The sequence below is a fragment of the Mirounga leonina genome, unplaced genomic scaffold (assembly GCF_011800145.1).
Source record: "Mirounga leonina isolate KUSES-001 unplaced genomic scaffold, KU_Mleo_1.0 Mir_82, whole genome shotgun sequence".
Taxonomy (NCBI): domain Eukaryota; kingdom Metazoa; phylum Chordata; class Mammalia; order Carnivora; family Phocidae; genus Mirounga; species Mirounga leonina.
This window is the reverse complement of record NW_023270825.1, coordinates 2648347-2667392: the sequence shown is the minus strand read 5'-3', so window position 1 is coordinate 2667392 and position 19046 is coordinate 2648347. Positions and strand designations below refer to the sequence as shown.

The window sequence follows — 19046 nt, the reverse complement described above, 5'->3', positions numbered from 1 at the left end:
AAACCGAAAATGTGTGCATATCTAAAGTAGTTTCTTTTCTTGATTTTGGTTAACAGCAGTATCTTCACATCTGTAATTTCTGGTAATTTAATGAGAACGCACTGAACTTTGGGGGCACAATAAATTTTCCCATTATGTAAAATATTTTACACACTGGTTGACTCATTGTAAATTGTGAGTAGACATGAATCTCTTCCTGCGGAAAATAGAAACACATTTTAATGACAGTGTTAGCCAATGACAAAATTGTGCTGAGGTACCACGTTGCTTTCTGTTGGTTGGATTGTCAAGAACCGAGGTGAACACACAGTAATGGGAACAACCTGGTGCTCTTTTGTTAGGTTTGAGGATGTAGTCTTTCTGTAAATCAGTAACTATTTTATACAAAGTCTTATTCTCGTTTTTGTGAATTTTATGTTGTTAATGAATGTGTTTTCTTTGACTGTTTTAACTTCAAGTCTTGTAAATATTTCTCGGTCTTAAAAACCCAAGTGCTCTTACTTATTTCATAGTAGAAAGAACTAAGAAAACGAGTACTTTTTGGTGGTGATGTGGGGTTGGTAGTTTCCCTAGTGATGCTCCTCCCTTATGTTTAAAAGTGCCACATATTTATATGTGTGTAATTTATATTTTGCATTGAAGTAAAAATCAAATTTCTTCTTAAAAAATTGTTGAACTCTGAGATTTGGGGGAGAAAAGCTACCCAAAATAGTTAGGAATTGTTTTGAACAGTGAGAAGCTTATTTAAAATTATTTGGAAGGGCCACCTCCAAAATAATGTATTTTTAGGAGCATAATGAAGACTCTTGTAATAACATTTTCCTTTTGTTTGTTTCTTTAATTGAGATGGTGAGCTGTGTGTCTCATTAAGGGATGTTAACTATCTGATGTTTGGCCTTTGGTACGATTATGTCAACTTTTTAAAAATGTAACTGTATGAGATTGTCATATAACATATGATTAACCTATTGTAAGCATCTAATTCAGTGGTTTTTATTTTTTTATTTTTTTTATTTTATTTTTTAAAGATTTTTATTTATTTATTATTGAGAGAGAGAGAATGATAGAGAGCATGAGAGGGAGGAGGGTCAGAGGGAGAAGCAGGCTCCCTGCTGAGCAGGGAGCCCGATGCGGGACTCGATCCTGGGACTCCAGGATCATGACCTGAGCCGAAGGCAGTCGCCCAACCAACTGAGCCACCCAGGCGCCCTAATTCAGTGGTTTTTAGTATAGTCACAGAGTTGTGCAGTCATTGCCTATTTTGGACATTTCATGTAAATAGAATTATATAATATGTGGTATTTTGTGTCTGACTTCTTTCACTTAGCATCATGTTTTTAAGATTCATCCATGTTGTAGCATGGATCACTAAGTTGTTCCTTTTTGTTGCTGAGTAAGTTTATTGTATGGATGTATCACTTTTTTAAAAATATATTTTTATTTATTTATTTGACGGGGAGAGATAGTGAAAGAGAGCATAAGCAGAGGGAGAGGGAGAAGCAGACTCCCGGGTGAGCAGGGAGCCTGATGCGGGACTCAGTCCCAGGACCCTGGGATCATGAGCTGAGCTGAAGGCAGACACTTCACTGACTGAGCCACCCAGGTGTCCCTGGATGTACCACTTTTTATGTACCCATTAGCTCATTGGTAGACATTTGGGCTGTTTCCTCTTTTTGGCTGTTAGGAATAATGCTGCTTGGAGTATGCGAGTCCTAGTTCTTATGTGGACCTGTGTTTTCATTTCTCTTGGGCTTATACCTAGGAGTTTGCATCAGCTTTTGATGCTTCTTTGACCTGTTGTTCAGGTTTTCATTTATGTTTGTAGACTTTGCTACTTTTGACTGGGCTTCTTAAGACCTGTGTTGGTGACCTGGTAACTGCTGTTTCAGGCTGGATCCCCCTGTTGCCGGGGAAACAGCTAGAATTACAGTATCCTTTCCTAAGACCAGATCACATCTGATGGTCATCACAAGGTCTTATCAGATGAGTATCCTTTTAGATTTTGGGCAGATAGTTAAGTCTGGTCTTTATCCAAGCCAACTAAATCTGTCTGTATTTTATATTTTCCTTGTGTTCTCTCTGCTTCTTCTCGGGGACACCCTTTGTTCTTTGACCCCAGCAGCACGGGGAGTGACAGTGAATGATTTATGTATTTTCCCTTCAGGCTGTATGCCACTCATTCCTTTCTTTTTCTTTTTCATGGTAATTCTGGTAACTGGATTGCCCTTTTTTGAAGTAATAAACACCTTAAGGTCCTAGTGATACTCTTGAGCATTTTGTTTGGTGTGCAAATGAGACCTATAGGAATGTTTCCATAATTTGGATCAAATTCGTGCAAATGTGCATTACCAGTATTAGTTGATTGCCTGAGTTAGATTATGAATTTCATTACTGCTATTTAATAAAGGTTCGTGTTCTGCCGTGGTCATTCCAGTTAGTGGTGAGAACCCTTTGGGCCTCTTGTCATGTGTTTAAACGGAGTTAAGCTTGGGAAATTATTGAGTGCTTTACAGATACTGGCCGTATTTTGTAACACTTGTGCCTTCCATTTTGGGAATCTTGTAGTTTGGGAATCTTTCACATGTATTAGATCAATTTAAAATTAAATCCACTCCGCAAGGTTTGTAGGATAGGTCTTACTGCTTTCCTGTAGACCAGGAGTCCCAGATTTGGAGGAGCAAGCAGTGGCTGAGAGCAGTGTCCTTTTCACTCTGCCCCACGCTGTGAGCAGAGAGGAGGCAGGATCAGGTCGTGCCTGGGCCAGGGGGCTTATGCCGAGTCCAAAGCAACCGGACAGCTATCAGCCAAGCAACTCTATTTTAACACCTAGTGGTGCACTTATGAAGATTTCTCCTGTTTGTGCCTCGCTGCCTCCTCATCCATAAAGTGGAGATAAGAGGAGCCCACTCTACAGGCAGGTGGGGATCTCTGGTCTGTTAGTCACTGGACCTGGTTTCCATGCACTGACCATTGACTTGCTGCCCTTAGTTTTCAGATTCTGGTTGGCCTGAAAAGTGGTTTGAATGGTCCTGTAGCGTGCTCCTTTCATCACCCCCTTCCTCTGACCTCAACCGCTGGACCTAGAGGCCCCCTGTGGGCCTCGCTCCACCAGTACCCCAAAGGTAGTTCTCATTGCTGGGGGGTGGGGCAAGGGTCTCAGCCCTGGGCCAGCATTGGCTCCCCCCCTCTAGGCATCGTCTGTTCTGTTCCAGGAGATGCAAAAGTCTTGGGGTAAGACCCCTACTGGTTCCTCCAGACCTTCCTGGGACAGCCCACTCAGGCCAGAACCCAGGATTCCTACTTGCCAGTCACGGGGTCCCTGGACTGACAGATTGGTAGGGGACCAGCCCTATTACAGCACAGCAGCTGTTGGGCTGGTGGGGGTGCGCCTGCCACTGAGGACCAGCCTTGATCTCTGATTTGAAAGGCACAGTTCTACAGACTGTCTTCTCTGGGGGAGTGCCCAGACTGGCACCTGAATATGCCCAGAGGCATTTGATAAAAGTTCCTGTGAGGCAGTTAAGTCACTAGTCAGTCTCTACAAAGCACAATGATGACAAAAAGAAATTTCCTCATACACTGCCTCTTGCCTTCCCCTCAGATCGTCTACCTCATGCTGTGAGATTACCCAGCCAGTCAGGAATTTACACATGAGGTGCATCTGGTTTGGTTGAAAATATTCATTGATTCATATCACACCTTTTTGGGAAGAGATCAGGGTAGGAAGGGTGCAGTATTTCCATAAATCTGATCTCCCACTCCCAGGAGTAAAGGCCATGTTAGTGAACTTTTGCTGGGTGCCTAGAAAAGCAGCCTATCGGGCAGTTAGGTGTGGGCTGGGAGCCTGGGTGCTGGGTTTGAATCCTGGCTCTCCCCCATGCGCAGGTCTCCTCAGCTGCTGGAGAGGATGCTGGAGGTGGTCTCACAGAGCAACTGAATCCTGCCTGTGGAGCGGTGGCGGCTGACCCTGGCGAGCCCTCTTGAGACCGCCGGCTGCCACGGTGATTGGCGGCAGCCACACAAGTGATTGCTTTGGGGCAGTGGGGGGGCGGGATCCTTCTATGTAGTGTGTTGACTGCGGGGGATGATGGGAGCCCAGAGGAAGGGTCCTTGCCGCCAGGGAGTGAGTCGGTAAGACTACCTGGGGGAGAAGATGTGTGAAGGGGGGGTTAGGTAAACAGAGGGAAGGTGAAGCAGAGGATTCTCATCATCAGAGGAAATAGTATGTTTGCAGGGATACGACAGTTCATTTCTGTTACCAGAATGAGGGGTGACCAGTAGGTTCCTTAATCTATGTGTGCATTCACCCAAATTTAGCAAGCACTGTTCAGGGCCAGACTGGGCACTCAACTTAGGGTAGAACAGAACACGTCTGAACGAGGCCACTTAGTATTTCCCATCAGGAGGCAGTCACCAGAATCTCCAGAAGACGGCGCTCATTTACTGAGGGGCCCTGTGGTGTGAGAGCACGGCACAGAGCCGCCCTGAAGGGTTCAGATTGTTACCTCTACTTGGCTACCATGTGCCTGGGGCACGCTTACGCCGCAGGTACGAGACTTTCAGCTGTCTGTCAGTCGTGGTCAGAGCTGTGCCTGCCCGGAGCTGCTGGGAGGGTTCGATGGGCTCCGGAACACACCCTTGCTGAGGATGCACTAGTGTGTGGTGAAGAACGTGTGTGCCATGTTGAGGATGCTTTCCCCTCATCTCTCCCTTTTCCCAGCTGAGTGCACATCCTTTAGCTCCTGTTAAATACTCCTTCCTCATAGAGCTTGTCCTGGATCCCCAGACTAGCTGCAGGTCTGCCCGCCTCCGTCATGCAAGTCTTCATGCTTGGAGTGACTTGTTTGCCAGTGGTCTTGCCCACTGGAGTGCCTGTTACCACCAGGATGGTGAGCTCTGCCTTACTCATGCCCTTCCACACACAGCATGTGGTTGGTTAATGCTCACTAAATATATTGAATGAATGAATGAAAAGTAAAGGTCACTTAGTAATCATGCTACTATTTTAAGTCTTTTTCTGAATTTGGTTGTATGGTTAATGGTTTAATATTTCAAGGGCTCTGACATTGTAATGGTTTTCACTGTACTGCGAAGGTAGCTGGCTGTTCCAGGTGATTGCTCCCCACAGAGGAACTAGAAGTTCTTACTGTACTTGCATTTTCTGGAATGAAAGTCATGGTTCATTCCCAGTAGCTTTTCAGTAGGGGCTTCAAAGCTTGTGTGAAGTGGCGGATGTGCAGGATTCTCACCGAGAGTACTTGAGCATAAAAGGTGGTGCGTCATCATGCACATTTCATTAATTTCAGCATTCTTACCCAGCACAATAAATTGTCAAAACCATCCTCCAGTAAAAACCACAAACCAGTCAGCCTTTAGGAAACAGGTTGGAAATCTAGAAATGCCACCCCCCACTGAGGTATTTGCAACATTTTTTTTAAAGATCCTTATAAAATCTTTGTGATTCAAAAGGCAGCTTTCCTGTGCCAGGGGAGTCTCTCTCCAGCGCTCTTGCTTCTGAGGTTTGTAGCTTTCAGAAAGACTGCAATGCAGCGGTCACCAAAGTCTCTGTTAATATGGAAACAACTGGTGGTGAGGTCTTTTGCTCCCTTTCCTACCACGGACTGTGGCCTGCAGTAGGAAGGAGGAGGTAATGAAGGCCATATTCCCCTGGACTTAGCTGTTCAGGGACAGAGCGGGAGTGATTTTTGAGAACGTTGTGGCAGCCCAGGCATGTCCTGCAGCAGCTGTGAAGTTACTGATGCGGTGGGCTTCCTGGGATGTGAGATTCAAGATGCCTTTCCAGCTTGCACATGGTAATTCTGTCTTCTTCTCTGTGCTCAGATGGGGGATGATGAGAAGGTAAGGACTTTAGAAATCATGCATAATATGTGTTTTAAATGTTAATGAATATCCCTATTGAAGGTGAAGAATTATAATCGAGTTGATCTTTTCTGAACCAAAGAAATAAAACTTTGATTTCTTATTAAAGGACAGTTTGAATGTTTGAACAGTCTTCTTATTTAGTGTTGACAAATGCCATCTAAATAAATTATTAAAGATGTTCTTTAAAGAGATCTGCTTGTTCTTTGACTTACTGAACATGGTTGAGTTCCAGAGATGTAGTCACGGATAGAATGGATTTGCTTCTTTAACTTAAGCAATGACAGTGTCATTAATCTGGCATGGAACATTTTGTTTCACAAAATCTCAACCATATGGCAGTGGATGAGGAAATCTAAGTTCCTTAGTTCTTATTTGCCTTCAGATGAGCGTTTTCAGATGTGCGGAGCTCTGCTTATCCTGGGGCGAGTTGGAGACTACCTCCAGCTCTCCCCTTTGTTGATCTAAGAGGGAGGCTGAGAGTCAGAACTCAGGTTTATTTATTTGTCTATGAATTGGCCCCCAAACTGTATTAAATGCACTGTAGGTGGTAATGTATATGTCTGATGCCAAGAAATACACTGTCAGGGTTACCATGGCAACTGCGTGCATTCTGAAAAGCTTATGAATGGGCACTGAACCTTCTGGTGTTTTAAGTGAGATGTTCCAGCTGAGAGCCTGCATTCATGATTAGTGTAAATAAATTCTGCTTTCTGTGTGTATCACATCCTTTTTCTTCGTTTACCACTTGTCTGTTCAGCTCAGTTCTTTCTCTGCTAACATCTGCCATGGTCTCTTGATGGTTTTCAGCTTCAGGCTGGGGAGCGAGCCTGGGTGTGCCGTGTCCCGACACCTCAGTCTGTGGGTGGTTTAGAATGGGCTGGCACGTCTGCGCCTCCAGAGGGCTGGAAATCCTCGACAGCCCCAGAGCATAGCTGCAACCCCGTGTGCTGGTGTGGTTCTGGCAGAGCCTTCTGTCTGTCTGGAGAGCTTCTCTCCAGTAACACAGCCCAGGGCTCTGAGAGAGCTGACTTCTAGGGAGGCCGCCCTGCCTAATTTCTATTTCTAGGATATCATGATGATTGGTTTTGGAGAGGGAGGCCCAGGTTAGAAAGACCCGCGTTCAAAATGCCAAACTTGACGAAGGCCTGTTCTCTTCATTACCAGAGGATTGTTTGCTGTTGGTTAGAAATCTGTGTGGCATAGTTTCTTTGAAAACTAGTTCCTCTTGTGCATTTAAACCATATTGATGCCTTGATTGCATGGCACTAGAATATCTGTTAGCAAATATTTTGCAAAAGGCACCTGCACAGTTGCCTAGGAAGTCCAAGGCAGCCATGGGGATGGCCGTGGCTGCTGAGGCAGTCCCTCCCAGGAGGGGGCCCTGTCAGGCTCGGGGAGAACATTCACACTCGTGTGGAGTTCATGCTCTGTATTAAGGGTCATTCAGATCATATAGCTTAGATTTTAAACCTGAAAGTAAAGTCCGCTTTTCAGACTCCCATCAGTGGGCATTTTGTGGTAGCTCACCTGCAGGCCTTTGTTAAGAATCTTCATCTCATTCAGTCCCTGTATTTTACAGATGAGGAAACTGAGGCCCAAAGAAGGTGTGGTTAAGGTCCCACAGCAGATCAGAACCAGATCTAGGGTTAGAAACCTGGCTCCTGGCTTTCTTTCTTTCTTTTTTTTTTTTTTTTAAGATTTTATTTATTTGACAGAGAGAGAGACAGGAAGAGCAGGAACACAAGCAGGGGGAGTGGGAGAGGGAGAAGCAGGCTTCCCGCGGAGCAGGGAGCCCGATGCGGGGCTCGATCCCAGGACCCTGGGACCATGACCTGAGCTGAAGGCAGACGCTTAACGTCTGAGCCACCCAGGCGCCCCCTGGCTCCTGGCTTTCTGTTTTCCTAAAGATCGCTTTCCTGACAGAAGAGTTTTGTTCTCAGTAACTGTTTTTTGCTTTTCTTTTTATCAAAAAAAGGCCTACGTAATAACAGGAATAGAACTCTCTAATTTATAAAAGTTCCTACTTTCCCTTTCTTCTTTATTCCATCATTTACCCAGCTTCTATTCAGTGTGCCGGAGACTCGAGGGGCACATCCTCTGCCCCCCAGGCCTCATGCTGTGATGAGAGGTCATGCCCTGAGCACAAGAGCACTCAGCCTGTGTGTGGAGATGAGTCGTGGCTCTGCAGCTGCATTCTGCCTGTCTGTGGTATTCTGCAGAGAGGCTGGGTGCCCAGTGGTCTCGGGGGGGTGAACTGAATCATTAGCTATTAAATCAAGGTTGCAGTGCTGTGTTCACTAAGGCAAAACAACATAGTAATATTAGGTGCAGCTTACACATTACGCCTTACTTATTACAAATAATAAGAGGTTCAGCTTGTAAGGCTGCTTGTACTCAGGTTACAGGCAGCTAGGGCGTTCCAGGACTTGATTCCTGTACCCAGCCCCCCACCCCCCCAACACTGAGCTTTGTGAGGGTAGGAGGCACATTTCTCACTGTGGGATCTCAGGCTCAGTACATAACAGAAACCCATTAAGTGTCTGGATAACTTTGGAGGCCCTGAAAACTGGTAGGGCTGTTACAGATTTGGGGACGGTGGGCAAAGATGACAGAAGGAATAAGGTCAGGTGCGGGTCCAGCAGCATCTGGATCCTGTTGCTTAGGAGGCACATGGTAAAATACAGGACAGTCTGAGACGGCAAGAACGCGATTGAAAATGCAGTCCTTAGAGGTTTCCATTTGGTGATGTATAAAGCGCTCAGGACACGTGTGTTGTTACCCTCAGGTGAGAGAGAATTAAGTGACCTCTCTCATAGAGAGCCGGATCAAAAGAGTCTTAGATGTAACCTTTCAGGTAGAGAAAGATTTCTGCTTTCAGATCTTAGGGGATACTGATTTTTCTTGATAGGTGAGGAATCCTGTAACCCAGATGCCCTGCCTAAGAGTCTGCCTTCATCAGGTCTCTAGAGAAAGTGCCCTACAGACAGCCTGGTGTTGCATTCCCCAGGCAGTTGAGATGCAGTAGAACCCAGGGGGAAGACCAGCACACTCTTCGACTGCACACCGCCATGTAAGTCCAGATGCAGGCGCACACGCTAATTTATGGTAAATGAATCAGGTACTGCTCTTAGAAGCCTGTGATACACTAAAAATAAATTCAACAGTATAATTTAAAATTGTTCTTTAGTGGGCGCCTGGGTGGCTCAGTTGTTAAGCGTCTGACTTCGGCTCAGGTCATGATCTCAGGGTCCTGGGATTGAGCCCCGCATTGGGCTCCCTGCTCTGCGGGAAGCCTGCTTCTCCCTCTCCCACTCTCCCTCCTTGTGTTCCCTCTCTCACTATCTCTCTGTCAAATAAATAAATAAAATCTTTAAAATAAAATAAAATAAAATAGTTCTTTAGCTTAGAAGAATAAAAACATTATTAACATCAATTAAGAAGAACAGTATCTTGACTTGTCAAAAAGGACATTCAATTAAAAATGACAAATTTTTCTTTCTTTTATTATGTTAATCACCATACATTACACCATTAGTGTTTTTTTAATTTTTTATTGTTATGTTAATCCCCATACAACATTACACCATTAGTTTTTTTTTTATTCTTATGTTAATCCCCATACATTACAACATTAGTTTTAGATGAAGTGTTCCATGATTCATTGTTTGTGCACAACACCCAATGCTCCATGCAGAATGTGCCCTCCTCAATACCCACCACCAGGCTAACCCATCCTCCCACCCCCCTCCCCTTTTAGAACCCTGTTTGTTTTTCAGAGTCCATCGTCTCTCATGGTTCGTCCACCCCTCCGATTTCCCCCGCTTCATTCTTCCCCTCCCGCTACCTTCTTCTTCTTCTTCTTTTTTTTTTTTTCTTAACATATATTGCATTATTTGTTTCAGAGGTACAGATCTGAGATTCAACAGTCTTGCACAATTCACAGCGCTTACCAGAGCACATACCCTCCCCAGTGTCTATCACCCAGTCACCCCATCCCTCCCACCCCACCCCCCACTCCAGCAACCCTCAGTTTGTTTCCTGCAATTAAGAATTCCTCATATCAGTGAGATCATATGATACATGTCTTTCTCTTTTTGACTTATTTCACTCAACATAGTACCCTCCAGTTCCATCCACGTCGTTGCAAATGGCAAGATCTCATTCCTTTTGATGGCTGCATAATATTCCATTGTATATATATACCACATCTTCTTTATCCAGTCATCTGTCGATGGACATCTTGGCTCTTTCCACAGTTTGGCTATTGTGGACACAGCTGCTATAAACATCGGGGTGCACGTACCCCTTCGGATCCCTACTTTTGTATCTTTGGGGTAAATACCCAGTAGTGCAATTGCTGGATCATATGGTAGCTCTATTTTCAACTTTTTGAGGAACCTCCATACAGTTTTCCAGAGTGGCTGCACCAGTTTGCATTCCCACCAACAGTGTAGGAGGGTTCCCCTTTCTCCGCATCCCCGCCAACATCTGTCGTTTCCTGACTTGTTAATTTTAGCCATTCTGACTGGTGTGAGGTGGTATCTCATTGAGGTTTTGATTTGGATTTCCCTGATGCCGAGCGATATTGAGCACTTTTTCATGTGTCTGTTGGCCATTTGGATGTCTTCTTTAGAAAAATGTCTGTTCATGTCTTCTGCCCATTTCTTGATTGGATTCTTCGTTCTTTGGGTGTTGAGTTTGATGAGTTCTTTATAGATTTTGGATACTAGCCCTTTATCTGATATGTCATTTGCAAATATCTTCTCCCATTCTGTCGGTTGTCTTTTGGTTTTGTTAACTGTTTCCTTTGCTTTGCAAAAGCTTTTTATCTTGATGAAGTCCCAATAGTTCATTTTTGCCCTTGCTTCCCTTGCCTTTGGCGATGTTTCTAGGAAGAAGTTGCTTCGGCTGAGGTCAAAGAGGTTGCTGCCTGTGTTCTCCTTTAGGATTTTGATGGACTCCTGTCTCACATTGAGGTCTTTCAACCATTTGGAGTCTATTTTTGTGTGTGGTGTAAGGAAATGGTCCAGTTTCATTCTTTTGCATGTGGCTATCCAATTTTCCCAACACCATTTGTTGAAGAGACTGTCTTTGTTCCATTGGACATTCTTTCCTGCTTTGTCGAAGATTAGTTGACCATAGAGTTGAGGGTCCATTTCTGGGCTCTCTATTCTGTTCCATTGATCTATGTGTCTGTTTTTGTGCCAGTACCATGCTGTCTTGATGATGACAGCTTTGTAATAGAGCTTGAAGTCCGGAATTGTGATGCCACCGGCTTTGCTTTTCTTTTTCAATATTCCTCTGGCTATGCGGGGTCTTTTCTGGTTCCATACAAATTTTAGGATTATTTGTTCCATTTCTTTGAAAAAAGTGGATGGTATTTTGATGGGGATTGCATTGAATGTGTAGATCGCTCTAGGTAGCATTGACATCTTCACAATATTTGTTCTTCCAATCCATGAGCATGGAACGTTTTTCCATTTCTTTGTGTCTTCCTCAATTTCTTTCATGAGTATTTTATAGTTTTCTGAGTACAGATCCTTTGTCTCTTTGGTTAGATTTATTCCTAGGTATCTTATGGTTTTGGGTGCAATTGTAAATGGGATTGACTCCTTAATTTCTCTTTCTTCTGTCTTGTTGTTGGTGTATAGGAATGCCACTGACTTCTGTGCATTGATTTTATATCCTGCCACTTTACTGAATTCCTGTATGAGTTCTAGCAGTTTTGGGGTGGAGTCTTTTGGGTTTTCCACATAAAGTATCATATCATCTGCAAAGAGTGAGAGTTTGACTTCTTCTTTGCCAATTTGGATGCCTTTGATTTCTTTTTGTTGTCTGATTGCTGTGGCTAGGACTTCTAATACTATGTTGAATAGCAGTGGTGATAGTGGACATCCCTGCCGCGTTCCTGACCTTAGGGGGAAAGCTCTCAGTTTTTCCCCATTGAGAATAATATTTGCTGTAGGTTTTTCATAGATGGCTTTTATGATATTGAGGTATGTACCCTCTATCCCTATACTCTGAAGAGTTTTGATCAAGAAAGGATGCTGTACTTTGTCAAAAGCTTTTTCTGCATCTATTGAGAGGATCATATGATTCTTGTTCTTTCTTTTGTTAATGTACTGTATCACATTGATTGATTTGCGGATGTTGAACCAGCCTTGCAGCCCAGGGATAAATCCCACTTGGTCATGGTGAATAATCCTTTTAATGTTCTGTTGGATCCTATTGGCTAGTATTTTGGTGAGAATTTTTGCATCCATGTTCATCAGGGATATTGGTCTGTAATTCTCCTTTTTGATGGGGTCTTTGTCTGGTTTTGGGTACACCATTAGTTTTTGATGTAGTGTTCCATGATTCATTGTTTGCGTATAACACACAGTGCTCCATTCAATACATGCCCTCTTTTTTTTTTTTTAAAGATTTTATTTACTTATTTGACAGAGACACAGCGAGAGAGGGAACACAAGCACGGGGAGAGGGAGAGGGAGAAGCAGACTTCCCGCCGAGCAGGGAGCCCGATGTGGGGCTCGATCCCAGGACCCCGGGACCATGACCTGAGCCGAAGGCAGACGCTTAACCATCTGAGCCACCCAGGTGCCCCCAATACATGCCCTCTTTAATACCCATCACCAGGCTAGCCCACCCCCCCACCCCCTCCCCTCTAGAACCCTTAAAAATGACAAATTTTCACACTTAGAGAAGCCCTGCATATGTTACAAAATGGCATTTCTGAGGAGACTGGGTGGCTCAGTTGGTTGGGCGTCTGCCTTTGACTCAGGTCATGATCCCAGGATCGAGTCCCGCATCGGGTTCCTTGCTCAGCAGGGAGCCTGCTTCTCCCTGTGCCTCTGCCCTTCCACTTGCTTGTGCTCTCTCTTTCTCAAATAAATAAGTAACATATTTTTTTTAAATGGCATTTCTCAGGCAGGTTCATTAATTAGGATTATTTTGCAAGGGTCTTCAGACCCTCAGGTTGGAGTAAGCACCCCTTTTATGTGCAGCTTGTGCTCAGCCATAAGACATCTATGTAATCGGGTGACTTGTATGTTCTGAGTCACTCCCCTGTTGCACTGAGACTGTCTCTGTAGTAGCAGGTGGAGTTGAGACAGTCTGCAAAGACAGGGTCAGGGTGGAGCTCAGGTCTGCCGTCTACTCTGTGTTCTGGACTGTTGACCATCCAAACTGTGAAATGTTAAAACCTCCATACAGAGTCTTGTTCAGTCCTTCCTCATAACCCCAGCCCCGTGTCACCGAAACCCAGCCCCAGGGCTCAGAGGGCAGTGTCAGAGCCCAGGTGGATGCGCTCCTGGCCAGCATTGCCTTCTTCCTCCAACCCCAGCCTGGAGTCTTGTTGCCCAGACTTTTTCTCAGCTTAGAGCCTTAACTCCCAGGCCACAGTTCCTAGCATATCGTTTCCCTTTTTATTCTGCCTGGGATTTCGAAAATGTCTAATAGTGCTGGGTTTTATTCATCATTATGAGTGGTATTGTTTATTACAACTTGCAGCTACAACTCTGGTAAAACAAATTCATTTCCTGCGTTCAGATTGTGCTCATCTAAAAATTCTGTTTATAACATTTATTCAGAAGAAGGCTTCTATTATGAGTTGTTGAGAAACAGCTCTGTACCCCCTTTAATAAAGCTATTTTTGAAATGTAATTTAATGCCTGCAAGTAAATTGCTTGGAGGTTTAGTTCCTTGCTTGCAAAAGAAGTGTGAGAAAAAAAGTACTTTTTTTTAACACATTTTCTGAGCTCTGGCCAGAAACCGTTTCATTCGTTTAGTTCATTCATATTTATTAATCACCAATATTTATCAATATACCATGTGATTATATTTATGTTATATATATACTTATCTCCTTGTGTTTGATATATATTAGTGTGTATGTGTGCATATATGCGTGTATGTGCATTAGTTAATACTAATTAATATCAAGCAGAAGTATAGCAAAAAGATTGGTACCCTCAAATTATAAGGTGATTTTTTTTTCCTGTGTAACCTATAAAGTGAGGTATTGAATTGATACTCAGTACTGAGCCACTTCTTACACCCTTGATTTTTCTTATTGTATTTATCTTTGTTTATATTTTTTAAAAATCTGAGGATTACAGAAATAGTGAATCTCTAGTGATCCTTCAGATTATGGTTTAAATGTCCTCTCCCCAGGGAGGCCTTCCCTGTACCCACTTAAATGGGTGTCGCTGGCATGCTCACCACATTCTTCCTTGGTAGTTTTCATGTCACACGCATGTGCACACACAGTCACGTGTGCTGTGTCCCCTTCCCCGTAAACAGTCTTTCTTGTCCCCTCCTGTCTGTACTGTGCTGGGCATCCTAGGCGCTGGAGTGCGTGTTGAAGGAGCACAGGACACCAGAGGCCCCTCCAAGGTGATTGTGATGCTCTGTGTCCTTTACAGGACTGTCTTGGAAGTTTTCAACTATTTTCTTGATTCAACCAAGAAATCTTTTTTCCATTACTAATTTAATATCTTTTCTTTTCTTTTTTTTTTTTTAAAGATTTTATTTATTTATTTAACAGAGAGAAAGATAGCGAGAGCAGGAACACAAGCAGGGGGAGCGGGAGAGGGAGAAGCAGGCCTCCCGCCGAGCAGGGAGCCCGATGTGGGGACTCGATCCCAGGACCCTGGGATCATGACCTGAGCCGAAGGCAGACGCTTAATGACTGAGCCACCCAGGTGCCCCCTTAATATCTTTTCAATTATTGAATACTTGTGTTTTCCCCTCCACCGAGGAGCCGGAAACAGCCAAGAGTAGAAGACTATTTATGTCCTAAATGGCCCTTTCCTCTTTTGCTCTCCATGTTCTTTTTCTTGTAAGTGAACAAATACATTGTGAGGCTAGCAGACTTTAATGCATCCTTTGAATTCAAGTGTAGAGATTTTTGAGGAAAATGAGGTAGTTTTGAGAAACTAGTAAAACCAGCCCCAGTGCTTTTGATATTTTATTTTATTTTATTTTAGATTTTGTTTATTTATTTGACAGAGACACAGTGAGAGCAGGAACACAAGCAGGGGGAGTGGGAGAGGGAGAAGCAGGCTTCCCGTGGAGCAGGGAGCCCGATGCGGGGCTCGATCCCAGGACCCTGGGATCATGACCTGAGCTGAAAGCAGATGTTTAATGACTGAGCCCACGTGCCCCACTTTTGATATTTTAATTTACAGGAAGTGCTCTTCCATTTTTCTCAGGACAGTGCCAGACTGGGGAAGGGTGCTGTCATTCAGAATTATTTATTGGGCACTTGTGAGAGTGGAAACAGGGGGACCTGGCAAGGCAAACTTTGGTCCCAACCGCTGGACCATTTGGGACAGCACCAGGGGCTGTGTGTAAGGCGTGGCGTGGCGCTGTGGGGCCACAATGTGGCCAGGTGCTCCCTGCCCTCTGGGCACTTCTGGCTAATGAGTCAGTCCTGGAGTTTTTCAGCAGCACTGATCTAACCTACAAATTTAGATTTCTTTTCATATTATTCCAGTAGAAAATTTTATTAATGTGGCCTTTTTTTTTAAATAAAAAGTGTTGACAGTAGAATATTTTATGTTCAAAATATTGATTAATTTTGGGGGAAACCTAAGAGATTTGATGTTGCATAACAAATCTCTGTTTAAATTCACCAAGTAAATTGCAGTGAATCATAACTATATTAATTATGCAAAAGCAAACATTGCAGAATAGGGTTTATTTGAAAGACTGATCAGATGAAAATTTCTAGGTGACCTGAAAGATGTCACACTTTTGTACACCCTTACATTAAAACAGTGTGATCAGTTGGATGTCATGTAGGAAACTTCATACTGGTGGGTCCAGCAATTTTAGCAAATGGGATCACATTTGATTAGGAAGTCGATTTATTTTAGAGGATTTATGTAGCATGAAAATTATTAGATTCAGGGGCACCTGGGTGGCTCAGTTGTTAAGCGTCTGCCTTTCGGCTCAGGTCATGATCCCAGGGTCCTGGGATAGAGCCCCGCATCGGGCTCCCTGCTCCGCGGGAAGCCTGCTGCTCCCTCTCCCACTCCCCCCCGCTTGTGTTCCCTCTCTCGCTGTGTCTCTCTCTGTCAAATAAAATCTTTAAAAAAAAAAAAGAAAAAGAAAATATTAGATTCAAAAAGATCCTAGAAATATTACACTAGACATCTCAAATTTTCAACGTGACTCTATCTGTAACAATATATGTGACATTTCATATTTTAAGACTAAAGTAAGTATGCAGTGGTAATGGATATTCGACCATGATTTCAGGTGAACAAGACTTCAGAGAAACCTATCATATTGCCAAAAACAAAACCAAACACTGCATTACAGTTCCAGAACATGGTTTTTTTTCACGCAAGTGTAATTTTAACTATTACCCAGTAGCATGGGATAGTCATTTCACTCTTAACTAGCATTTTTCCTCCTTGTTCAAATCCATTTGGATAATGCTTTTCAAAAGTAAGCTCAATAGTTGTAGTCAGTTCTCATATTTAAAGTAGCTAGAAACCAAGCAAATAATTAATTAAGTGATGCGAGAAATTTATTTTAGCCTCGTCAAGATCTCAGTATCTTCCTTGAAGTCAGAAACGGCCTTGGTTCAGCCAGAGGCCCTGTCTTTGGTGCATCTGGTCGTGAATGTCCTGTTAGTCCTAGGGGAATAAATAAACTTCAGGGATGTCAATGCTGACATTCAAACAATTAAAAAAATGCTTGGTTTTCAAAAGTGACAAATGCATTAGTTAGGCATTATTGATGTTTTGGGAATTTTGAGGCATGTATTTTGCTTCCTCACCCAGGATTTGAATTTACAGGTGTCTGAGCTGTTGAGAACACCATTCAAGTCACCGTGGCGGGAGCACTGGTCTTTGAGACCAGGGTTTCAGTCCTGACTCTGACTTTGGGCAGGTTGCTAAGTATCATTATCTTAGTTCCTCAATAGTCCAAGGAGAGATTTGGAGCATTGGGTAATAACCTTTTAAAGATAATTTGAGAGGTGCAAGTGGCAAATTCGATTTTACAGCATAAATCTGTATTAATCCTTAAGACATCATGAGTCAGTGAGCCTGCCTTTGTTGATGTAGTCACTGTCTGTTACAGATGTTACGAATGTTACTCAAGAGGCAGACCACTCTGTCGCTTGCTGATGTGTAATATTGGGAAATTGCTGAATCTTTCTGTTCCAGTTTCCTCATCTCTGTAATGGAGGGGGCGGTAAAGGAGGATATTTACAGAGTTGTGAAGAATAAATGAGTGATTACAGGAATAATGTAATAACTACTAATATATATTGAATGTTTACTGTGTGGTAGATAATTTCTAAGTGCTGAGGATACAAACCTAAAAAAAGCACTTTTCTGTCTTCAGAAAGCTCACAGTCAGGTGGGAGAGAAGGAAGCAGAGCCAGCGTAGGCTTGTCTTATGATGGGTGTCCTTATAGTATAGATCAGGGCTTGAGGAAGGGAAGGTTCTCGGAAAGATGCATAGAGACGTTTAACGTCGTAGAAAACAGGTGCCTGCCAAGTGTGCCTGGCATCTTGCTAGGTGCTGGGGGTGGAGGGAGGCTACAGATAAAAATTTAGCATGATCTCTGCCCTAAAGTTTCATGACAAACTGTGAGTTGAGTGTAAATGGTAGGTGTCAAAATACTTGACTGGAGTCTTGAGGATGAAGTGTCTAGTAGGACACTGTGACACAGAGGCAGGGTCTTGGCAGGGGAGGGCAGGCCTGCTGCACCGGGCTGGGTGGGGCAGACTCATACCCAAGGCCAGGTCAGAAGGAGCAGATGGAAGAGGGAATTTGGGGGTGAGGGGATGCTTTATGAACTCGAACAGTGTCTGATTGTTAATTAGTTTCATGAGTTTCGACTCTCTTCATAAAAATTACAAATTTTAATTTCATGGTCTTTGTTTCTCCACTAAACTTAATACCATATAAGGGAAAAGCTTTTTTAGGTCATTACATTTGAAAACATTTTCCTGCACTTGTGCTTTTAGAAAATGAAGTAAACGCAGAATACGTAAAAGTTGGCTTATGGTGGAGGTTCTTTATTCTCGCAACCATGACAGTCCTTTTGCTTGTGCTTGCCTAGTGCTTTCCTGCTGCATTTACTAGAGAGGAGCACCAGCAGGGTGGTAATCCTGCAGAATCTAGAATGATAGTTTGTTGCTTGATTTGCTTTGAATTGAACTGATATATTGAGAACCTTGGCACCTACTTTCACCAGTTAGTAAATTGACTTTGTAGCAGTTGCTGCTGATGGCTGTTTTTCGTATACCCCATAATATAAATATGTCAACCTGACATTGTATAATTACAGTATTGTTTTACAGTGATAGTATTTTTGTGTGCATGTATTTAGTAATTATACAAAAGTTTTTATTTTTTAAATTAATTTATTTTTAAAATTTCTTTAAGTAGGCTCCACACCCAACATGGGGCTTGAACTCATAACCCTGAGATTAAGAGCCGCATGCTCTACCAGCTGAACCAGCCAGGCGCCCCAATTTTAGGAAAGTTTTTATATTCTTGTAGTATTTCCCTGCCTACAAAGTGGGTATGTGTGGGAATACGTACATATAAAACTTTAGTTGCAAATTGGGATACCTGGGTGGCTCAGTCAGTTAAGCATCTGTCTTGGGCTCAGGTCATGGCAAGTCCTACATCGGGCTCCTGCTCAGTGAGGACCCTGCTTCTCCCTCTGTGTGCTGCTCCCCCTGCTTGTGCACGCTCTCTCGCTGACAAATAAATAAAATATTTTTTAAAAAGACTTTAGGGGCACCTGGCTGGCTCAGTCAGTTAAGTGTCTGCCTTCGGCTCAGGTCACGATCCCAGGGTCCTGGGATCGAGCCCTGCATCGGAGCTCCCTGCTCAGTGGGGAGCCTGCTTCTCCCTCTCCCTCTCCCTCTACTGCTCCGCCTGCTTGTGCTCTCTCGCTCTGTCAAATAAATAAATAAAATCTTAAAAAAAAAAAAAGACTTTAGTTACAAATAGAAGGAATTTGAGCATAGCATTTCATATTGAAGCATTTTCTGTTTTAAGATATCTCTGAGAAAGAAAACAATTTTCTAGTTCTGATAAATTCTTGTAGTTATATTAGTGGGATGTGCTTAGTAAGAAAGTTACTTGTGAGTCTTGCATTTCTGCCATGACTGAATAACAGAGACCAG

General features: G+C 43.4%; 1 protein-coding gene across 2 annotated transcripts in view; it reads left to right on the top strand.

Annotated features, from left to right (window-relative positions):
- Positions 1-19046, top strand: part of TRAF3 (TNF receptor associated factor 3) — a 95677-nt gene that overhangs the window by 13911 nt on the left and 62720 nt on the right. The window contains exon 1 of one of the 2 annotated variants that reach the window (XM_034993167.1): positions 3980-4001. The exons of the other annotated variant lie outside the window; for it this stretch is intronic. The gene's annotated coding sequence lies outside the window, so the exon portion shown is untranslated. Of the gene's footprint in view, positions 1-3979; positions 4002-19046 lie in introns of those variants that run through there. 2 annotated transcript variants of the gene reach the window in all.